Below are 24,372 nucleotides of genomic sequence, written 5' to 3'. Positions count from 1 at the left end.
AAGCTGTGGACAGAGCTAATAACATCTAAACCTGAAAGATATCTATAATGACTGATAATTCTTGCAGCTGATTTTCAGAAGATGTACTAACATTTGAGTTTAGTGTATGTTTGTTTTGAATTTTCAATTCAATTAAAAGTCTCTGGAGGCTTCTCTTTCCTTTATATTTCCTTGTGATAGATAGTGATCTTCTTGAGAGTAGGGACAGTTTGGCACATGGTAGGTGCTTAATATGTACTTCCTGACTGTTGCACAGCTCAGAATTCAGTGATACAGAGAGGTTACTGATTGACAAACATCAAATGTCCCTAATGGTTGTGTGACCTTAGCAATTCACTTAACCTCCATAGACTTCAATTTACTCATCTATAAAATGAGGAGGTGGACCAGATGGCCTCTGAAGTCTCTCCTGGTTCCAGGGCTATCGCTGAGTCTCTGCTCTTATGTTCCAATAACTCCTCTGTAAAGTAGGTGTAGAGATCCTTTGACCCTTTCAAAAGATCTTATCAAAATCAATAAACCCTGAAAGCTTTTCCCCCAAATAGCATTTGAAGACAAAACAAATTAAATCCTCCAAGCCACCATGCATTCCTTGCCACGTAGGTAGCTAGCAACTTTCTGAACAGAAAAAAGTTGGAGTCACCACCAACAACGCAGCCACTGAAATTCTAAGATCTCTCTTTCCAGATGGGAGCAAGACCATTAGATGCTGCTACAATGAAGGATGAGCCCCAGCAAAAATAGAAAGGTAGGATTTCAACTGTTCCTCTTGTCTAAATTTTGATTCATATGAGGAAGAACTCTGTGTCTCCAGACCTGTTGACAAGATATTTCTTTACTCTCCAATAAGAAATGTGGTAGTCATCACCTGCTTTTGGCCCTAGGAATATCCTGTACAGTCGTTTTTACGTTGACTTTGATGTTCTCTAACTTTTCCTAAGTCCAGCTGGAGAATTATAACAGTCATATGTCTGTCACATTTCATGTATAAAGCATAAGGGTTAAATCCAGCCTGTCAGGATCTGGAAAATAGGCATTAACCATTCCTGGAAATAGCAAAACCTGTAATTATATTAAACAATCAGTTTGCTTTTCTGGTCTGTGGCTCATAGGTCAAACTGTGGCAAATAGATGGAAGCCCTCCATTTGCAGGATTTTGCAAAATTGTAGAATCTCAGGGTTTAAAGGTGCCTCTGAGACTTTTATATTTGAAAAGAAATTCCTTCTGGCCCATTGTCAGTAAGTAGTTAGCCACTAGGGCAGCTATATGGCACAGTGGGTAGAGCACTGGGCCTGAAGTCAGGAAGATCTGGGTTTAAATTGGGCCTCAGTCACTTACTAGCTGTGTGACCCTGGGCAAGTCACTTCACCCTGCTTGCCCCAGTTCCCTTATCTGTAAAATGAACTGGAAAAGGAAAATGGTAAGCCACCCCAGTATTTTTTCCAAGAAAACCCCAAATGGGGTCATGAAGAGTTGGACATGACTGAAACAAATGAACAGCAATAACAACATAGGAATAACAGGGTGATAAGCCCAGAACAAAGACGGATTTATTTTTTGTTTCTCATAGACAAATAATTCTTGAACAATTTCATATATAGAATTTTCAAGAGAGTAGCAGAATGATTTTTTTTTAAAATCAGGGCCTCTAAGTCATAAGAGACCAGATTAATCAAACAGAGAACTGAAAGCCATCCCTGAATTCTGTCTGATTCCTGGGAAATGTGCTGTCCCATCAAGACCTAAAAAAATAAAGCGGAAGGAAACCTAAATAAGAAAGGCAATTTGTTTAAAAAGACACTGGCAGACAGAATCCTAAACTGGCCAAAATTGTTTATCCTAAAATCTAGTTTGTACTCTTAAAAGGAAATCTCTTTGGAATGGAAAAAAATATATGCCTGTATATACTGAAGAATTATAAATACATTATTATTATTATTGCTAACATTTATATAGTACCTACTACGTGCCAGATACTTTGTTAAGCATTTTTCAAATATTATTTCATTTGGTCTTCATAGCAATCCTGGGACGTTGCTCCTGTTATTGTTCTCACTTTAGAGATGAAGAAACAGTCAAACAATCTTAGGCGACTTTGTTCCAGGCCTCATCGATATTATGTGTTTAAGACCAGATTTGAACTTAGTACTTCTTCCTGAATCCAGACCTGGTGCTCTATCCACTGAACCTCCCAGCTGTCTAAAGTAAGATATAATATACATGTAAATTATGTGCATTAATTCTTTATAGATAATAAATACTATATTCATATTAGATAAAGGCTCAGATAGAGTCTCAATCTGCTTGCTATATATATATATATATATATACATACGTGTCTATGTATATATATGCATATATATAAATATATATATATGATACATATAGGGTGTATGGGGTACTCAAGGTTTACTAGCACCTCTGGTGTGAGGGTTTGCTGAGCCCTTTTCAAGGACTGCTCATCCACCTTTGGTCTCCACCTATCACCCAACTCTCACCTGTGGCTCCAAGAAACTGTAGCATGTCCAATGATCACACCCCAGCAAAACCCTCTCAGGAGACAGGCTAAACCAGATGGAGGGTAACCAAGAGGCCTCAAACCCATCATTGAGTTAGGGCTATGTCTACCCCAAGCATGTGAAAACTTCCTTCAGTGGAATGGAAGACGAGAATAATTTGTTCCAACAGCCTTGAAGACAGCTGAAGAAAGGACTATGAAGCACTTAGAGCTTAGTCAGATATCAAGGATGCAAATGTCATCCACGGCATCCTGGGTTATTGACAAGTGTCTTGTTTGTTGCTGCTGGACACTGATGATTCTAGAAGAGAGAGTGAGGCTGATGACTTTGTGCAACTCTGCCTCATTTAAATCCAATTTATGAACAATTCTAGCTCACCCTGTGATGTCATCAGTCTCTTTGAAAACAAAACACAAACAAATATAAAACACTTATTATATGTTTGTACGTATATGTGTGTATGTGTATATTTACATATGTACTAGATGAACACATTTATATCTGCATATATACATGTGTGTATCTAGAATGTGTTTTAGATGGATAGATAGATAGATATCTATAATTTAGATAAGTATATGGTCATGTTCTATAAAACTGCTGTGAAAACTGAATTAGTGAATACTGATCCCACAGCTCCTAGTTGAAATACAGGATTAACTTCTTGCAAGCCTCTGGTTACAACATTTACTTTAGTACTTTCCATAACAACCTCACATACAGATGAGGTGAATTTCCTTTGGAAAATTACAAACCACTTTTGATGACTCCAAACTTCCCATGGAAACAAAACCCTATCTTTTCGATACTAACATTATACTGATGCTGCTGAATGACAGGGAACATGAATATCACAGTGGAGACATGGTGGTTGTGACCAGGCTGTAACATATAACCAATGAGGGACTTTAAAAGCAATAGTAAAATAATGTCATCAAGGGATGTTTGTTGGGAAGGAAAGATGACTTGTCCATATAATGAGAGTAAAGGTTACCTGATGGGGATCCTGGGTGTACCGCTGGTACCCTTGTAATCTCAAGAGAAATCAAGGAAGGCCTCTAGTACATTGAGTGAAACTTTCATGGTGAAATTTAGTATTTTCAACTGCAAGTCATGTCATCCTCTTGATGTCATGGTCCTCTTTGAGAATGAAGGACAAACACAACTTGTGACTGAATAGCAGCTCTCCTCCTCCTCCTCCTTCTCCAGTGTTCTACCCCCAAAAGCTGCCCTTTTTTCCTCTGGGTTTACTGGCTACATTTCTTGCTCAAAGATCAAGCCTCAAATCCAATTCACTCTGGAGCTCGTAGACTGGACAGCAAGTCCCCACCCACCTAGCACAGAGTGGATTTAAATACTAAACTGTAATTGTTTCTCTTTTACCCAGGAATCCTGAGGGTCTTCTCCTCCCAGTTTTATTCGGTTTTTTGTGTTTTTTTTTTTTTTTTGATTAAAGGGGCCATCCCTTGAGCAACTACTTATTGAAGCCTATCCATTGAATGGGTGTATCTCATTCAAAGTGAGAATGCTATAGGACCTTAGCCTGAAAGGACCAGGGTCTCCCATTGCATCCTGGGTCATCTTCAGTCATTCTGATGAATATCAGACCACTGGACCCAGATGGCTCAGGAGAAGAAATGAGGTTGGTGACCTTGCACAGCCTCCCTCACTCAAATCAAAGTCAGCTGCAAGTCATGTCATCATCCTGATGTCATGGTCCTCTTCGAGAACGAAGGACAAACACAACAACATGGTGAAACTTAGGGCAGCACATGGACAAGTGTCACACAACATTAATAAGCATGGATGGGTTGTGATTGATTTCTTTGGAAGGAACTAAAATACTAGATTATAGCATGCAGCTGTACAAGAAAACCATTGAATTAGTTCATTGACATGAGTGTATTGGATAATTTCTATGATGAATAGTGCAGTGGGCCTAGAATTATATAGGAAAACCACCTGAATTGCACTGAGAAAATTGCATTGTTTTTAATAATTTTAAACTGCTGACCATTGCAAAACCCAGCTCTTTAACATGAGTATTCTCCCAGTGATGCTATATGGCTATAAATCATAAAACACCATGATTTTAGAAGGATTAAAGTGACAGTTAACTCAAAAGACAATGTATAAAAACAGGCAGCGGCATGCTTAGCAGCAATAGTTTGCATGTGAGAGACTATAAAAGACATCACAGAAGACATATATTACTGAAAAAGAAGGTGGGACAATAATGTGACTCTGAGACAAAATGGGTACAAGAGGTGATGAGTCAACTGTGCATACATTTCTTTCTTAGCCATACTTCTGATTCTCTCAGACTTTCTCTACCATGCTACAGAAACCTCTTCTCCCTAAAATATCACCACACCCCTGAACTTTTCACATTGGAAGCATCTTCTGTCCCTGCAACTCACCCTCTGATTATCTAGTTCTTCCCAGAACCTCCAGTTGAAGGAGGATACTCTAGTCCAGAGGTAGGAATCTGTGGGCTGAAGGCCATATGTGGCTAGGTCCTTAAGTGTGGTCTTTTGACTGAATCCAAATTTTATAGAACAAATCAGGATTTATTCTGTAAAATTTGGATTCATTCAAAGGGCCACACTTAAGGACCTAGAAGGCCACATGTGGCCTTAAGGTCACAGGTTCCCCACCTCTGCTCTGGTTCATCCATGTCTTTATTCTTCTCCAGGCTGTCCTCCTGAGTTTCTGGACTTCCTCTACCATGACTCTCACTGGTATCTTCCTTTCTCATTGCTCCCTCCCTGTACCCATCCCGAAGCTTTTCATTTCCTGTCTATGTGTTGTCTTTTGCCATTAGAAAGTAAGTTCCTTTAAGAGCAAGAACTGTATTTCTGATTGTATTTGTATTCCTAGTGTTTCACATGGTGCCTGACACAGAGTAAGGGTTTAATAAGTGCTTGTTGACTTGACATTGGTATCCTGAAATATTTAAAGAAAAGAGGAATTTGGGTTTTCCATAAATTCACCAATTTATAGGGGGGAGGAAAAACAAGAATTACATAGGATGATGGAACATATGGAGGAGTTATGATCTCCATCTATGAACCATGGATCCATCCAAGATTATAGTGTCAATAACAGTGGTTCATGCCTGCTATAAAAGTGAATGAGCTCTTACGCTGCATTAATAGAACTTTATCTATTGTATTCATTCAAAACAAGGGAGGTAATTGCCCAAATACATTCTTCACAAGTAAGACCACATCTGGATACCACATTTTAAAAGAAGCACTGACAACCTGAAATGTATCCATGGGAGGACACCTAGGAATTGAATATGTCTGTATACCATATTCTCTAGAAATAGTTGATGTTTAGAATAGGGAAAAGAAGTCTTGGGGGTTAAGGTGGGGTGTATAATTATTGTTCAAGAATATTTAAAGCTTGTCCTGTGGAAGGAAGATTAAATATATTTCCATATAGCTCCTGAGGGACTGTCTTGTACGGCATGCAGAAAATATGGAGGTGGATTTCAGTGAGCATAAGGAAGGTTTGCCTTCCAATAATAGCCTTCCAAGAACTAAACAGACTCACTTAGAAGGGAGTTCCAGAGAATTGGAAATTGCAAGGAGCCTTAGAGATCATCTAGTCTAATCTCCCTTATTTTAAAAATGAGCAAATTGAGAGCAGCAAGTTAAGGGCTTTGCCACAGATCGCACAGTTAGGAACTTGCACGGTCAGGGTTTGAACACAGGTTCTATAACAATAAATCCATCAAAAGCTGTATGATCATTTCCTCAGGGATGCTATAGAGAGAATTTCTGCATTAGGAAGAGGAGGTTGGACTTTCAACTGTGAGGCTCAAATGAGATAATACATGTAAAACATTTTGCAAACCTTGAAGTGCTATATGAATGTCAAGTTTCCATCTTCATCATCATCATCATCATCATCATCATCATCATCATCATCATTGTTGTCATTGTTCTACAGTCCCCAGACTTTCAGTCTGGTGATGACTTCATCACCTGAACATTCTACTGCTCTTCTGTTGAGCTCAAGCAGTGTTTATAGAGTAATGCAGGGGGAGATCTGGCAATTGATTGACACCTGGGCTCCCTGAAAAACAAAATGCATGTATGTGCACTTTTAAGTTTAATCTGCATTAATAATGCTTCCTTAAGTCTAAATAATTCACAAACAATAAGTCTCAATTTGTAGGAATTGAAGATTTCTTAGTTATAAATGCTCACATTAAAAATTTAGCCACTAGTTCTTGCAGTCTGATTACTACTGGCTCTAATACACTCCCTGTGGTGCTAAATACTCAGGGAGGTATCTTTCACAGTTATAATTTGGATCACATGGATCATTAAGACCTGCTACCTGATCACTTGCAGTGAATATTTCTATGACCAGGTTATACCAAATCATTTAAAACAACATTTCTTTGGTCTACGTATTCTGATTAATAATATTCATGGGAAAATATATTTAACCAAGAAATCTCCATTCAAAAATAATAATAAAACCATGGGTTTAGAATTAGGAGGGATCTTAGTGGTCCCCTAGTGCAATTTGTTGATTTTACAAATGTGGAAGCTAAAGCCAAAAAAAGACAAGAGTTTCGTCCAAGGTCACACAATAGATTAAATGAGTTACCTTTTATGCCGTTTGCTATATGTGGAGCATATATCCATTTCTCCTATCCCCACCCTCCCAGGCATTAGAATGGATTTGCAAAGAAGCATTGATACTACTTTATCCAGTTCCCATTTTGACCAGTGACATGCATGTGTAATATAACCATGCAAGAGTGATGGTGATGTCATCAAAGATTAGGGAACAAGGAAGGGATGGAAACGGAATAAGCAAGATTTATTAAACACCTACTATGCGCCAAGCACTGTATAAAGTGCTTTAGAAATATTATCTCCCTTTTAAGTGAATAGGAGGCTACAAGGGGTATATAAGATAAACTGGGGCTTGAAACACAGACATAATGTGGATAGTCACTCTTATGCATTGTGTGATTGAATTGTACTCCAAAGAAGATACATTCCTAGTTTTGGAAAAATTCATCATATCATCATGCAAATTAAAGCTAGAAAGCTAAAACTGGGAGAAATGAAATGGAAAAAAAAAATAAACAACTTTAAATCTTTGAACTAAATTTTTAATCTGGAGTTTCTTTCCTAAAGTTTCTTCTTGGAAAATGTGAAACACAAAATGATGAAGTGCAAAGTGAGCAGAACCAAGAAAACACTGTATACAGTAACAGTAATATTATTTTAAGAATGAATTTGAACAACTAAGTCATTTTGACTATTATAAATATACAAATTAAAAATAAAGGACATATGAAGAAAGATGCAATCTACATCCAGAGAAAAAATTTATAAATAGAAATATATGTTGAATAATTTTACGTGCATACATACACATATGTACATATGTATACACATAGATTAGATAGATAGACAAACAGATAGAAAACCAATTTGTGCTTAATTGTAGTCATCGAGGGGGGGTAAAGGAAAGAAAATAAGGGAAAAAAAGAAATTCACATGATAACTTTGTTGGATATTTGGAGGGAATAGCAAGTTGTATGTGGTAGATTTGCACTTTTATGTACAATTATCCTTTTTTTTTAAATTATTGTACTGTGTTACAGAAATGCTTGTTTTGTTCCATAGATTGAAAATAAATTAAAAAAAAAGAAAATGTGAAACAATAATCTTTTATGTAATGATGTCATCACTATAAAAAAATCATACTTTAAAAAAATTTGTCTTTGAGTTCCAGTTTGTTTAGTTTGCCAGAAAGACAAATTTAGACAACTAAACCAGAACCCAGATAGCAACAGATCAAATTGCCCATTATCTCAAACCCAGGCAAGGTTCCTTTGGTTTCTGAAGCTATAGTCTTTTGTCCTGGATATGACCCAGTTATAGAAATGTCAAGGTCACCATGGGATCAGACCTTCACCACCAAAGGCAACAATAAAAAGATGTACTTCCCTTTTGAAAAATCTTTGAGTCAGTGAGTTCTGAATACAACTGAGGCTCAAGGAAAACTGCTACAAAATGAGGCAGTCCTAAGGGTAATACATGGAAGGATTTCTGAGATAATCCATGGAGTCCATACAAAGGCGGATATGTGGAAACATATGAGTTTCGCTCTATGGCAACATCTAGGAATGAAGGTAACTTCTTGTTTACCTTCAAGCTGTCCTTACCCTGATCTGCATTATCTCTATGGAAGCATGGTAAAACAGAGCTGGGAAGGTGTGTTCGACAGCCTGTAACTTCTTACTGTCTAAATTGATTCAGAATGCATTCATTAAACGGAGTTCCTAAGAGTAAACTTTCAAATGAAAATCCCTGGATTATAAACAGACAGAGGGAATTTGGAAGGAAGAGAGAAAAAAATATCCTTCAGCATTTTTTGAGATGTAGGAGAAAGGAATGCAATATTTATCTTTGTTTAGATTTGCTGTGTCTACACAAAATCAAATCATCTGGTACATCCAGTCAATCTAGTGGATATGTCAGTCAGACCAGTTGTTCATTCACTTCCTTCTATCCAGATATCTAGAAAGTCTTCCATTTTCCTCTCTACCTATTCACATTTAACTCATCCTTAATGAATAGTTCAGATAAAGTCTACTCCTCTTCATGAAGCCCTTTTTACTGAGGCAGCATGGTAGAATGGATGAAGCACTGAACTTGGAATAAGGAAGCACAAAGCATAAATTCTGCTTTAGATATTACCTGAACAAATCACTTAAAAATCTCTTGGCAACAATTTCCTTATCTACATAATAGTTTTCAATAGTTCCCAATTCTAAATCATATCTATATATGATCTATGATCTGACATTGGGCAGCTAATTGGAGTAGTGGATAAAGTAGAGGGCTTGGAATCAGGAAGACTCATCTTTCTGAGTTCAAATCCAGCTTCAGACACTTCCTAGGTGTGTGACCCTGGACAAGTCTCTTAACCCTGCTTGCCTTAGTTCCTCATCTATAAAATGAGCTGCAGAAGGAAATGTCAAACCATGCCAGTATCTTTGCCAAGAAAACCCCAAATGGGATCATGAAGAGTCAATAGTGATTGAAACGACTGAACAACTACAAAGTGAGAACAATACTTATAGAACTTACTTTTAGGTTTGTGTTTAGGATCATTATTGTACAAAACAGTTTCACAAGCATTAATACTTAGGTAGCTCTTCTAACACATCATATTCTTCCCTTCTCTGAAATCAATCCATCCATCAGCAAGTTCACCTACTATGTACCAAGCCCTGGAGCTAGGCCATGGAGAAACAAAGACAATGAAACAATCTTTATTTGAAAAGAGTATACATTCTAATAGAGGAGACAAGAAGAATATATATGAATATATATGGAATAAATACAGCAAATAAATACAAAAAAATTTAATACAAGGTATCCTGAGATTGAGGGCACTGGCCTTTGAGGGGATCAGGAAAGGCTTCATCTAGTTTATGTTTTAGCTGCCTCATGAATTAAGAAAAATATTCTATGAGGCAAGGGTAAGGAGGGAGTGCATTCTAGGCAACAGAGACAGGCTGTGCAAAGATAACAGAAGCAGAAGATGGAATTTCCTGTGTGGAAATAGGCCCATTTGTCCAGAACTTAGATTATGTCGGGAGAGAAATGTAAAATTAGTCTAGAAAGACAGATTGGAGCTAGACTTTAAAGAGCTTTAAATGCTAAATGAAATAATCGTAAAACATTTAACACAGTGCCTGGCACATAATAAGCTCTTAATTAATGCTCATCCCCTTTCCTTCCCTTCCCATAAAAAAGGGAATTGGTCTTTTATCTTAGAGACAAAAGAAACAGAGAAGCTTCTGAAACAGTGGAGTGACATCGTGAGATGTGTGCTTGAAGAATATCACTTTAGCAACTATGTGGAGGACAGATACTAAAGGGGATAGACTAAAAGTCTCTCTCTGGGAGATTTATCTGGAGGTAATTGCAATATGTTAAGCAAGAAGTGATGAGAGCTTGAATTAGTATGGTTACTATAGGAGTACAGGGACAGAAACAGGTGTGAGAGATGTTATGGGTGTATTTTCACAGAAATAGGAAATTAGGATGAGGGATAGGCTCTTTGAGGGGTACATTTTACAAGAAATATATTAAGTTCTGTTTTTAGAAATGCTGAGTGTGAAATGGCTATATATATGATGACTAGGCTGAGACACTTAAGAGGCAGTTGATGATATGAGCTTGGAGCTAGAGAGAGAGAATGTGTGTGTGTTCGTCCTTTGTTGCTGAAGAAGACCATGCCATCACAGAAATAATGACATGACTTGCACTTGACTTTGTTTTGAGTGAGGGAGGGCTGTGCAGGTCACCAGCCGCACTTTCTCCTCCAGAGCCATCTGAATCCAGTGACCAGATATTCATCAGGATGGCTAGAGATGACCCAGGATGAGGCAGTTGGGGTTAAGTGACTTGCCCAAGGTCACAGAGCTAGTGAGTGTCAAGTGTCTGAAGTGAGATTTGAACTCAGGTCCTCCTGACTCCTGCACTGGTTCTGTATCCACTGCACTACCTAGCTGCCCCTAGAGAGAGAGGGTGCTGAAGAGAAAGAATGAAAGTGAGAGTGAGAGCGAGTGCTAGTGCTGGTAAGGGAGGAGAGGGAAGGAGGGAAAGAAGGAGACAGAGAGAAAGAGACAGAGACAGCGACAAAAAATAGAAATTCAAGATTCGTCTGCATTGAGATAATAAATCAACTGATAAGATCACTGGGAGAGTATACAGAAAGAGAAGAAAAGAAGAAAAGGACAGAGTTCTGGGGCACACACACAAACACATGCACAGACAAACACATAGGAAGTGCAACGTGGGTGATGATCAAGCAAAGTGGTCTGAGGAGGAGTCATACAGACAAGTGGAGAGCTAGAAGAGAACAAGGCAGGAGAAGGTATCCAGGAGGAGGAGAGGGTGGTGAACAACGTCAAACACTTGTGTGAGAGGCCAGGAAAGGTTAGGACTCAGAAAAAGCCATTGGATTGAGCAGTTAGGAGCACCTTGGTTGATAACCTTGCAGATGGCACTTTCAGAATGTTTGGAGGGTCAGAAGCCAGATTTAAGGAATGGAGAAGTTATTTCCTCTCCTATCACTTCTAATCTTTCTTTCTTATAATCCGCAGTGGCTTCTCACAGTTCTAGAGGTTAAGATAGCATGTTTCCAGGGTGCCACTGAGAAATATGCAGCTTGGTTATATGGAAAATAAGCAGAATTTCAGCAAATGACTCTTAGAAAAGCACGTTATTCTAGTGTAAAATCAGTCCAAAACTTTCTTCCAGCAAATCTGAGAATTTTCCCTGGGCTCCATTGTTGAATTTGAGGTGCAAAGGGCTCTCTGAGCCACACATAGCTTGAAATTCTCCAGAATGCTTTGTATCAGGAAAGGATTTTTGTCTCCAGAAAAAAAAATGGTGCATCTCTACTGAACCTAACCCCAAGGTATGAGTGGGTGTAGAGGTATGCAATATGCATAAAACTCTCACTCTCTTTTCCTATAGAGAACTACCTTTTGCTTCTGAACAGAAGAATTCTCCCAGGACCCTTCTCTAAAAAACTAAAATGCGCCAAAAAAAAAAAAAAAAAAAGATCCTAGAACAACACATTACTATAACCTGACACCATGGTTTAGATACTGCCCAATAAATGTTTGCAAGGCAGCAATAAACCTTGTTTCTAAAAGCGAGTTTCCCGCTGGGCTACCAAAGCACAGAGGAAATGACTGAGAGGGTGGAAAGCTCATATACAGTACACAAAACAACATCAAAGTTCTTCTCAGGGCAGTCTATTACAGCACCTCTTACTAGGTTCAGAGCCTGCCCTGCTCCTTTCTCTGTTGTAGGCCTTTTAAATAATGCCTGTATGGGGAAATATTCAGCAAAAGCATGTTTGAAGTACTCTAGTGCATTTGGTAGTTTGGAGATAGTGAAAAATAATGTTGGAAAGCCTTGTTAAGTCCAGTTGCAATGAGGCATTGTATTCTGAAAGGCTTCTTCCCAACAGGCCTATCAGGGCCTTATTAGTATTGGGTTAAGCTGGCTCTTTTGTAGACCCTGCTCCCTCTTCATGTGCCAGCTACAATCTAGTGAGCAGGAGATCTAAGAATACTGTTCCCATCAAACTCCGCTGAAGCCTGCATACATCAGGATATAAGGCATTTTTTTCGTATAAAAAAATCAGTGGTTAAGCAAACTATATTCCATGACTGAAGGCCAGGCCATCTTAACTGATTTTAATTTGTTAAAAATTAAAACAACAGTGAGCCTTCTATGCAAGACAGTAAGACTTTGAAAGTGAGACTGAAATCTGACCTTTTGAGCATATCCCTAATGCTTAAAAAAACATAGTCCACAGGCCTGAAGCCAGTTTATCTCTGCATCCTAAGGTATGCACTAGTTGGAGTCAAAGGACTCCGCTTCACATTTGGAAAGGGTGTTTCCGCTTCACTAACCAGGATAAATAATTTCCAGCCACTAGGCTCCAGTGCCTGACTTTGACTGCTTTCTGAAGAGCTCCACTTGGCTTCTTTTTTAAACTTTTAATCACACTAAGCCTCTTCTCACCATAAAAAGACAAGTTACTATTCCAACAATTTAAAAAAATATATATTTTTAAAAGCTTCATTGGTGCTATTGGTTTTATACATCATGATCACTTAGCAATATCCTGCCTCTCCCTTTTATATAGTAAAGAAAAAAAAGGTAAAATCAGACGACATTTGCAACATCGACAAGCAATCTGACACCTTCTCAGGAGAGGGAGGTGCATTTCATCATCTGGAACTAATATTAGTCATTACATTTAACCTGGGATCAGCTATTTTTAATGGGTTTTTTTTTTAATGTACTTTGATGTTTTGTGTATATTGTTCTTCTTAGACTGCTTTGTATCAGTTCAAACAGATTTTCCCATGATTCTCTAAATTCCTTGAATTCATCTTTTCTTTTGGTACAAACTTCCATTACATTCATATAGATTACAATTTATGCAGTCATTTTCCATTTTTTGAGCTCCTATTTTATAGAAAACTTTTCTAGATCATTAACCAAGGATCAAAACCATGAAGATTTAATTTCTGTTTTGTTTCTGAATTGCTATGTTATTATTAATATTAGCATATTTTGAGCAACTGATATGACATTTTGTGGTATATTTTTAAGTGCATTGAATGTGCATATTTTATGAATGTTTTGTTAAAAATAAATCATCTACATACATCTATGAATTTTATGTCTCTATAGGTATGCATATGTAAATCTTCCTCTGATGGTACCTTCCCAACTTTGCACTTATGGGTTGTAGGTCACATACCCAGGTGGTGACTGTCATCCAGGTTTAAGGTACAAGTTTGGGTCCAGACTCCCAAAACTTTAGTGCATGAGTTTATAGATGCATTTCCTTTTAATAATCAGTTAGTAGATACAATTAGCTCAAAACAAAAGCATTTACTGAATTTAACAATAGTACCCAAACACTCCCCCCACCCCATAAACCTAGAGTGTACAATATGACATAGCTACAGTATCGATTGGAAAGTACATATATAAAGTGCACTAGTTGAGCGGCACATTACGAACTTATCTCATACCTCAAGCACTGCAGGGACCTTATATCCTATCTCTTCTCAAGGTTTCCTAACGCTGATATTCCCCTCTCCCACATCTCCCATTGCATCGCCTCTGCTAGTCAGGTCACTCAACTGGGCTCACTAGGCCTGCCCTTGCCTACAACTGGACTCCCAACCATCAAAGCTCTTAAATCCATAGATAGCTCTCATATTTACTACTGGGTCATGTAAGTCTCTCTCCTCCCTTTACTCTTTTGTCCAAGTTTGATTGGGTGTTATATTTCCTATTGATCAACTGGTTCTGCTTATAGCCAATGATGATAGAAGAAGGAAGAAATACCCATCCTCCCCAACACACACTCAAAAGGCAAAGAATGATTCCCTCTCAAAAGCTGGGTTCTTCCTCCATAGCAAGCTTTGTTTTTGGCTGCCAGAGGTAACACTTACTGGAGCTACTTCAACTGAATATCTGAAGAGTGTGTTCACCAGGGACATGACCAGTCCTTCAGTAACCAAACCACCCTCTAATTCCATCAGGTTTAACTGCTGAACTTCTTGACACTGTTTAAGATCTGCACATTGAACATCAATGTCCAATGAAAGACAAGTCATTGAAATTTCTTCTCTTCTACATTTTCTAAAGATGTGCCAATGGTTTTTTTAAAAAAAATCACTTTTGCAAATTGTTCTAATATTTCTTATTATCTCAAGGAGTCATTGATTTCTATTGTTATGTTCTCCTAACTGGTTGCCCAAGTTCCTCCTTTACTCCAATCTATGCTTCATACGCTTGCTAAAAGTCTTACTGACTCCAGACTCAGCTAAGTGTTTGATAAACTCAAAGATCCCAGTTTTGAGGACAAAAATTCACTATTTGGCAAAAACTACTAAGTCAAATAGTATGCACACTTTTATCTTCCTTTAGGCATAGTTCCAAATTGCTCTCTGGAATGGTTGGATCAGTTCACACCTCCATCCTTAGCAACTCGATTTTCCCACATCCCTTCAACATTTGTTATTTTCCTTTTCTGTCATGTTATCCACTTTTTTTACATGTAAGGTGGTATCTCAGAGTAGTTTTAATATTATTTTTTCCTAATCAAAAGTGATTTAGAGCATTTTTATGTGACTAGATAGCTTCTAAAAACTGCCTGTTTATATTCATTGATCAACTGGGGAGTGACTCACATTCTTATAATTTTGACTCAGTTCTCTATATATTTGAGCAATTAAGTCTTTATCAGAGAAAGTTGCTATTGACCCTTTTTTCAAGTTTTCTGTTGTTTTTGTTGTTTGTCATATCCAACTCTCCATAAAATCATTTGGGATTTTCTTGGCAAAGATACTGGAATGGTTTGCCATTTTCTTCACCAAATTACTTGACTGATGAGGAAGCTGAGGCAAAGGGGGTTAAGTGCCTTTCCCAGATCAGACAGGTAGTGTCTGAAGCCAGATGAGTCTTCCTGACTCCAGATCAAGCACTCTACCCACTATGCCACCTAACTACCCCAGTTCTCTCTTTTCCTTCTAATCTTGGTTGCAATAGTTTTGTTTGTGCAAAACCTTGCAAATTTTTAATTTTATATAATCAAAATGACCTATTTTACATCCTGTAGTGTTCATAACTTCTTTATTTACCCTTCAATCTGACAGGTAAGCTATTCCATGCTCCCCTAATTTGCTTGTGGCATCATACTTTATGTCTAAATCATGTGCCCATTTGGACCTTATCTTGCTGTAGTTATGAAATTGGTATATACCTAGTTTCTGCTAAACTGTCAAATAGTGAGTTCTTGCCTCCAAAACTGGGATCTTTGAATTTATCAAACACTTGGTTGTGTCTGGAGTCAGGAAGACTTTTAGCAAATATATGAAGTATAGATTGGAATAAAAAGGAGAAACCTGGGCAACCAATTAGGAGAACATGGCAATAGCTCAGGTCAGAGGTGATGAAACCCTGAACTGAAGGAATTAGTTGTATGAGTAGTGAAAGGATTATGAATGTAACCATTGTCATGGAGGAGAGAACAAGAACATCGGACAAGTGAGCTGAGTGTATGAAGAGAGGGAGAATGATAATTTGAAGATAACGTTAATGTACCAATGTTGCAACTTTGGGTAATTTGAAGGATGGGAGTGTCCTTTTAAGAAAGAAGCAATTTTTGATAAAGGATGTATTTGGTAGTTAACAGGGTGAAGATGAGTTCTATCAATATGTCAATTTTAAATGTCTCTCCTTGTGGACAAGGATGAAAGATTAAACAGGTTGATGGCAATACACAGGAAGATCTATGGTGAAGTTCTACAGGTTTCTGCTCTTTAATCTCTTCTATTATATCCCTCCAGGTCATATATTTAATTTGTCAAATTTCTTCCTAAAATATGATCCATCAGACATGATATTTTAAATATAGCTTTAGCAGAGTAAAGTACTGTAGTATTATCACCTCCCTAGTCAGTCAGTCATGAATCAATAAGCATTTGTTAAAAAACTTACTATGGTGCTGTGTTAACTGCTGATGATTCAACAAACTGCAAAATTAATCCTTGTCCTTAAGGAACTCATGTTCTAATGGAATAATCCTTAATAATGTGCCTGTCCTTAATTCAGCCCAAGATTTCATTAGTTTCCTTGGTTCTTATATCATATTATTGAATCACAAAGAGATTACAACCTTCCTTGCTTATCCATAATATCAATCAAGAAATACTTATTAAGCATGTACTATGTTCCAGAAACTGTGCTAAGCACTGGTAGATCAATCAGCAAAGGAACATTTATTAGGATAATAGATTTAGAGCTGAAAGGAATCATAGAGGCAATCTCACCTAATCCCTCTATTTTACAGATTAGGAAGCTAAACATCAGAGAGCAGCTTGTCCAAGTAACTTGTCAGTCATGTAGTGAAAGACAGAGCCAGGATTCAAATTCAGGTTCTACAACTCCAAATTCTGTGTGCCAAGATCAGAACTTTGCAATGCAGCATGCTTCTTCCCTTCCCAACCCTTTACAGTCTGGATACTGGCCTCATTACTCAACTGAAACTCCTTCAACCTCCAAAGTTACCAAGGATTTCTTAACTGCCAAATCTAGCAGCCCTTCCTCAGTCCTCTTCCTTCTTGATTTTTTGTCAGCATTTTGACACTTGACTACTTTCTCCTCCCTGGATTTTTGTAATATTCTTCTTTCTTCCCACTGTCATTCCTAGTCTTTCTTTACCTTCATAACTCAGCAACCTTTTTTCCTTTGAAGACTAATTTTTATCAATCAAAATTTAGAACATATTATATACACTTTATGCATATATAATATAAAAATATATATGTGTAATATGTAAAAGCATTTTAAAATGCTTTTTGATTGAGTCATGGATGGTTTTCCTCTTACCCCTCTGACTGCTCCCTTTTCCTTTTCTGCATCATTGATATGGTATCCTCAAATGTAGATGTACCTATCTCTGTCATAAACCCTGTTCTCTTCTTTCTGTCTCTCTCCCTCTCTGTCTTCTTTCTTCTCCTCTCTGTCTCTCTGTCTCTGTCTCTCTCTGTCTCTGTCTCTCATTTTCTCCCATATATTTCTAAATGACCATAATGCAGAGAGGCCTCAAATTCATGTCAAATGGGCATAGTTTGACAGAACTGAGAATGTTTAGCTTGGAGAAGACATTGGCAGGGTGTGACACAATAACTGTCTTCAAGTGTCTGAAGAGCTGCCATGTAGAAGAGAGATTACATTTCCACTGCTTGGGATAAGAAGGCAGATGAAGGAGCCATTGGACAGACTAGCATAGAAAGAACACCGGATTTGAAGTCAGAGTTTCAAAGTTCAAATCCTGACTTTACCCCTTATTACTGTGTGACTTTGAGAAAATCACTTAACTTTCCTTAGCCTTAGTTTTCTCCTCTGTGAAATTAGTAGGTGGAACTAATGATGCACAGGGTTCTTTCCACCTCTAAATTCATAATCTAAATTGGAAAGTGGTAAATTCTGACTTTATGTAAGGAAAAGCTTCCTAATAATTAGAGCTATCCAAAAGTGGAATGGATTCCTTTATAAAGTAATCATTTCCCCCTCATCAAAGTCCTTTAGGAAATGTCTGTATGACCTATATAAGCTAGGTCAGTGTTTGGGAGGCTCTGAAGAAAGGTTTGGGAGAGACGGGGTATTAGACTGACTACCAAACTGAAGGTCTACAGAGCTGTTGTGCTGACCTCGGTTATATGCTTGTGAAACATGGACACTCTACTGGCCATACTAGGAAACTGAATTGCTTCCATTTGAACCTTCTTAGGAAGATTCTGAGGATCACCTGGCAGGATAAGGTACCAGACACTGAAGTCCTTGCTCAAGTTGAACTGCCAAGTATTCAAACTATGCTTCAGAGAGCGCAACTACGATGGGCTGACCATGTTGTTCGAATGCAAAATGGATGCTTGCCAAAAAGACTATTTTATGGAGAACCTGCATGGGGCAGGCAATCACATGGTGACCAGAAGAAATGATACAAGAACACTCTCAAAGTCTCTCTCAAAAACTTTGGATTTGACTGTGCAACAAGGGAGACACTGTCACAGGACTGCTCAGCATGGCATGCTCACATAAGAGAAGGTGCTGTGCTCTTTGAGAAAAGCAAAATTGAGATAGCACAAAGTAAACATAGGATGCGTAAATTTGGGATATCCATCCCAAATATTCATACGGACTATCTGTGCCCAACCTGTGGTAGAGCATTCTGAGTTTGTATTGGTCTGATCACCCACAGTTGGACACACTGAAATTTCACTTTATCATGGTAATGTCATTTTAGTCCCCTTAGAAGATGAAGGACAACAACCAACCAATATAGCAACTTCCCAGATATGATCTAGAAGAGTTTCATGTTCAGGGATTCTTGTCAAATGCAGATTCAGTGACTCACATTCTGCAATGTGCAAGATACAGAGACTACCATGTAAATATTTATAACTCAGGAAGTGCCTGTAGTAAGAATTTATAATAGATTATTATAGATTTAAAATTAGAACTGGCCTCAGAGGTCATTTAATCCACCTGAACCCTACTTTACAGAAAACTAAAGTCCAAGGAAATTAAGTGATCTGTCCAAGGTCACAGAGATGGTGAGCATCAGAGTGGAATTTGAATCTAGGTCCTCTGACTTGAGTCAGTGCAAGCATCTGCTACAGCGCTGTGCACATAGCAGGCCATTAATGATTGATTATTCCCCTCCCTCTCATCTGTCCATGGAACTATACTGACGGAAATTCAATAGCCATAGTTCCTGACTTCTAGGAGTACTTTCTCTCTCTTTTTCTCTCTGTCTCTCTCTGTCTCTCTCTCTGTCTCTCTCTCTGTCTCTCTCTCTCTCTCTCTCTCTTTCTCTGTCTCTCTTTCTCTCTCTCTGTCTTTCTCTCCTCTTCCCTCCCTCCCATATCCAAGAGAACTTTTCAACCCAATCAATCCTTTGATTGAGTTGACCTCATAAACAAAAATGTTTGATTATGCCTTTGTTTGCAGCAAAACTATTTTTAGTAGTGATGATTGCAAGTTCTAGCTTTCAGTGTTTTTGAAATAAAATGAAACCAAAAATATGTGTATAAAGCAGGGTAAAATTGAGATGCCTATCAGAGCTGAACACTTGGAAAAGTAATTGTTTGATGTTACAAAGCTTATCACAATGTCTGGAACAGAGTAAGTGTACAATAAACGTTTATTGACTGACTGATGTAAAGACCTGGAGATTATTTTTTAATCTCCAGACTTGAGCTTTATCCATGTTCTGGAGGAGAAAATTATAACTGAAAAAGTTTGATGTCATCTTCTTCCTTGTTGAAGTTAAATTCAAATGAATGGTTCTTCTTATCCTGAAACAGCAATAGCTTTCATGTTTATCTTTAATTAAATTCTTTCCTGATAAGGGATTCTGATTTTTCTTTCGTATTGGCTTTCCTGACTTCTATTGATACTTTTGCCAGATAAACAAAACACCTTCCAAACCAGTTCCATTTGGGACAGTGAATTTAAAAAGCAGGCCTTAAAGGATCTGATAACTCATATTGTCTTTCAGTAGGGAAAAGAGAGGGCCCCTTTTATTTCAAGTAAATAATTGAAAACACTGTTTAGGATTTGCAAATGGACAATCTAACCATCCATGGAATATTTTATCAAATTTGACTCAGGGCTGACCACTGGCAAAATAGTAGGTCTAAATTGCATGACTTGGAAAGCTCTGAGAATGGGCCCCCTGTTAAAAAATATCGCCATTGGCTCTGCCACAGTTTCAAAATTCCCTATGTTATTTGTACCTTTGGGTTGGACATCAAAGGTCACCACTAAAATTAAAATATTCTTTGTAGTAAAAGAGTATTTAAGAAGCATTGTGCCAAGGATTAGGGTTACAAATACAAACTAAAGGCAACCCCTGCCATCAAAGGGCTTATATTATATGTAATACAGGGAGATAACACTGATGGGGAGTAATGGCCAGGGAGAGAATATTAATTTGAAAGGTTACAGTAATGATTAGTGGAGCATGACAGATTTGGATAGAATGTGCTTCTGAAAATGGAGATGAAAGGATCGGGAAAAGCCACAAAGTACATAGGCAGAGACATTGATTGACGACAAGATAGCTAGAAACTAGCTAGATGGGGCCTACATAGAGTTGGGAGAGTGAAGCTACCGCCAATCAGGATATAAGGATTTCAGGGCATGAGCCCTAGGTGTGAAAGGTGAAGCTCTCATAGGCATGGTTTCTGGTGGGTAGAGATCTAAAGAATGAAGAGGAATATATAAAATACTTAGGAAATACCATAATACCAAAATACCATAGCAAATTATGTTGTCAGATTTGCCCTTGTGGAGAATAAGAACCTAAGGGAATGGGAAATTAGACAAGTAAGTCTAGTCAAGGGGAGCTGGACTTAGGGGAAGCCTTGTGTGCTTGTCTGGTATGACTGGTATGACTCTTCCTGAGGGAAGAGGTGAATTTTTGTCAGCCTCATATTTTTTCTGGGGCTAGATCTGATCACAGCTCTCTAGACAATCAAGTTACCTGTGGCATTCAAATTCAATAACTTCTTTCACCTTGGCACAACACAAACCATTTTGACTGTATGACCTACTGTAATGTTAACGTAAAGGTAAATGGTGTGTGGGGGGAAAAGTTAAAGATCTTCCCCGCCCATTAATAGGCCTTAGATACTTTTTGTTAATTTCCAATGAGGCACTTGATCATGAGAGTTGTGCCCTCCAGCTCTGAAAAGTGTATATATACTCTAAGGTAAAGTTTTACTTTGGGGCTTATTTTTTGGAAGAAGGTTCCTATGCCAGATGAGACTCTGGGTAGCTACTAAGAAACCCCCCAACTTTGAAAACCCAGATGCTAGTGTTTCCCTCTCTGGTAGCTATGTGTGTATGTAAAGGTCAGACAGTTGGATCTGTCTGTTGATCTGTGATATATGTATTGCTTAGGGTCAGACAGTTAGAAGCCCTGTCTATTGATCTTTATTTCTCTGCTTATATTTTCCCTTTTGGTATATGTATTTGATTAAAGTGATTGTAGATGTCTCAAAATTTGCTTTCCTTTTAGAAAAACAGATCTAAGAACCTGTACAGCAGGCCCTCCTGTGCATGCTGGGGTCTTTGCTGTTACACCCAGACAGCTATATCTGGTCTGCCCTTTGCTGTCATTGACTCCTGGTATGAATGGGTGGCAGGAAAGGGTAAAGGGACCTGAGAAATGTCACTGAATCTCTGTGGAAGACTGGAGCAAAAACCAACAGAAGTGTAAATGAAGACAACAGAGATCTCAGTGTTAGCGTTCAACTGCAGTGATTACAACTTGAATTTTTGATGGAAAACTGGACGCTAGCCAAACCTCCTCATTTTACCAATGGAGAGACGGAGGCTAAGAAGTAAAGTAACTGGTCCAAGGTCATGCAGTACGTAGTGGTCATGCTTCAAACCCAGGTCCTTTGTCTCCAAATCCAGCATATTATTCACTGTGCCACTGTTGTTCTACAACTAGAGCATTCACCAACTCTTTCGTATCTTTTCTTCTTCAAACACTTCCCCCAGGCCCATAGACACTCCAATCTTAGCAACCTTTAGGTCCAAACACTAACAACTTTATAAAACAGAAAACGAGCTTAACATGAGTAGCCTAAACTCAATCAATATTTGTTCCATCATCCCTACTAGGAAAAAACTAACATAGTCCAGTGGTCCCTTGTACTGACAAAGGCATGGATGAGTTAGGGAGCTTTACAGGGTATGGTCAATTTAGATAGTGAAAGTGATGTCTCCTAGAGTATCCTCCAAGTTAGCATGCTCTGTGCTTTGGAATGCCCCTGCAATGTCTAAGAGGCAAGACTAGACTGCTAGACTCTTCAGCTCTTTTGAGCAATATTATTTTTTCAAATAACTCTTTCAAATGCTAGTTGTGCCCCTTCTAAGCCCTGGCAAATTTTGTTAATCTGGGCTTCACTTTTCTCATCTTCCTAGTACTCATTTCTACCTCTCAAGAGGTTCTTAAGTTTCACAAAATATCTTCTTTTGGAAGCTGCTAACTCCTTAACCACAACCACCTCCTATTAAATTAAGAAAATGTAAAGGGCTTTGCAAATCTAAATCCTCAACATAAGTGCCAGTTATCATTATTATTATTGATAGGGACTAGACCTTTACTTTCCCTGGTATAAGTAAATTTTGCATGAAAAACTCCCTCCACCAATGCAAGCTGGCACTTTCTCTGTAAGTTATAGTCATAGAGAGGTACCTAGTGCTAGAGCAGTGGTTCTCAAGATACAGTCTAAGTTGGTAGGGAGCCCATGAAGTCAAAATCATTTTATAATAATATGACTTTAATTTTTTAAAATAGTAAATATTAAGAGATATAACCCACATAAATAATATCTCCTTGGGGTCCTCATTTGTTGGTGTCCAACAATTTTTAAGAGTGTAAAGGGATCTCGAGACCAAACTTTGGCCTAGAGCATTGGTAGGTTAAGCCACTTGTCTAGAATCACAAAGTCAGTATATGTTGCAGATAGGTCTTTAAGCTAGTTTTTCCTAACTTTGAGTCTGGATAGCTACCAACTAGACCACCTTAGTAAAAATAATGTTGTTGTTGTTGTTGTTATGAACTTCCAATACCCCTGGAGTAAGAGAAAGACAATGGTCTCCTGGTATGTTTATAATGTTATAAGAACATGGGGCAGCTAGGTAATTCAATGAATAGAGCACAAGCCCTGGAGTCAGAAAGTCTGAATTCAAATCCAGCCTCAGACACATGACACTTAATAGCTGGGCAAGTCACCCCAATAGCAAAGATAGAGTGATAGCTAGAGTGGGAGGAAGGGAAAGAGAGAGACAGAGACAGAGAGACAGAGAAAGAGAGAGACAGAAAAAGAGAGAGACTGAGAGAGAGAGAAAGAACGCAATGAAAATCCTCAGTATTTTGGACAAGACATGAAAAAGAATTGCACTACAAGCAAACACATCTAAGTTGTCATTTGCATCAATGGAAGGAATATCCACATCAATGAGATCAAAGAAGCATCAGAGTACTAGTGTGTCCCTGACAATAAAGGAATATTATTGGGGAAATTTACATTTAAACAAAGAGTTGGGCCAGTCATCTGGCACGAGGGAGGAGTAACAGCCCAAGTACTCCCCTGGTATTCTTGATAAAATTAAAAAGAAAACCAGTTCCTGCCATCAAGGAGCTCAAAGTCTAAAGGGGAAGACAATATACAAAAGGAGGCAGGAAAAGGTAGGAGAGGAGGACACCAGTGGCTTTCTTGTTCTATGGAGTTGAAATCAGGCTAAGCAGCAGATGCAAAGTAGAGTGAAAAGGGAAAAGAGAAGAAGTGACTAACTAGTGAGGACCCTAGTTTTCACCTATTCTCTTCTTTGAGGTAGGTTATAAAGTTATTATTCCCATTTTACAGATGAAGGAATTAAAACTCAAAGATGCCATTGATTAAAACAAAATTTTGTGAAACAAAACTTTCCAGTTTTTAGACTCTATCCATGTTAAAGATGAAAGGCCATTTTGTTCAGTTAAAAGGTTATCTGATAAGAATTGGACCTTGAGATAATGAAATTTTTAGGACCTAGAAAGACTTGCATTTAAGACCTGATTGTGACTCATAGTGACTTTGAGACAATGGGCAAGTCATTCAACCGTCTGGCACTACAAACAGATCTCTAAGATTATATATTTCAGAAAAAGTACAAATTAGCATTG

General features: G+C 38.1%; 1 long non-coding RNA gene across 1 annotated transcript in view; it reads right to left on the bottom strand.

The window, feature by feature from the left end:
- The window catches only part of LOC140524124 (uncharacterized), a 76,557-nt gene that overhangs the window by 36,106 nt on the left and 16,079 nt on the right, over window positions 1-24,372 (bottom strand). Inside the window, exon 2 of the long non-coding RNA XR_011973573.1 lies at window positions 6,385-6,606. This is a non-coding gene — a long non-coding RNA (uncharacterized lncRNA). The remainder of the gene's footprint in view (window positions 1-6,384; window positions 6,607-24,372) is intronic.

This window comes from Notamacropus eugenii, chromosome 2, assembly GCF_028372415.1.
Source record: "Notamacropus eugenii isolate mMacEug1 chromosome 2, mMacEug1.pri_v2, whole genome shotgun sequence".
NCBI classification, from domain to species: domain Eukaryota; kingdom Metazoa; phylum Chordata; class Mammalia; order Diprotodontia; family Macropodidae; genus Notamacropus; species Notamacropus eugenii.
Note: the sequence above shows the minus strand (reverse complement) of the source record. Positions and strands in the feature narration are given on the sequence as shown.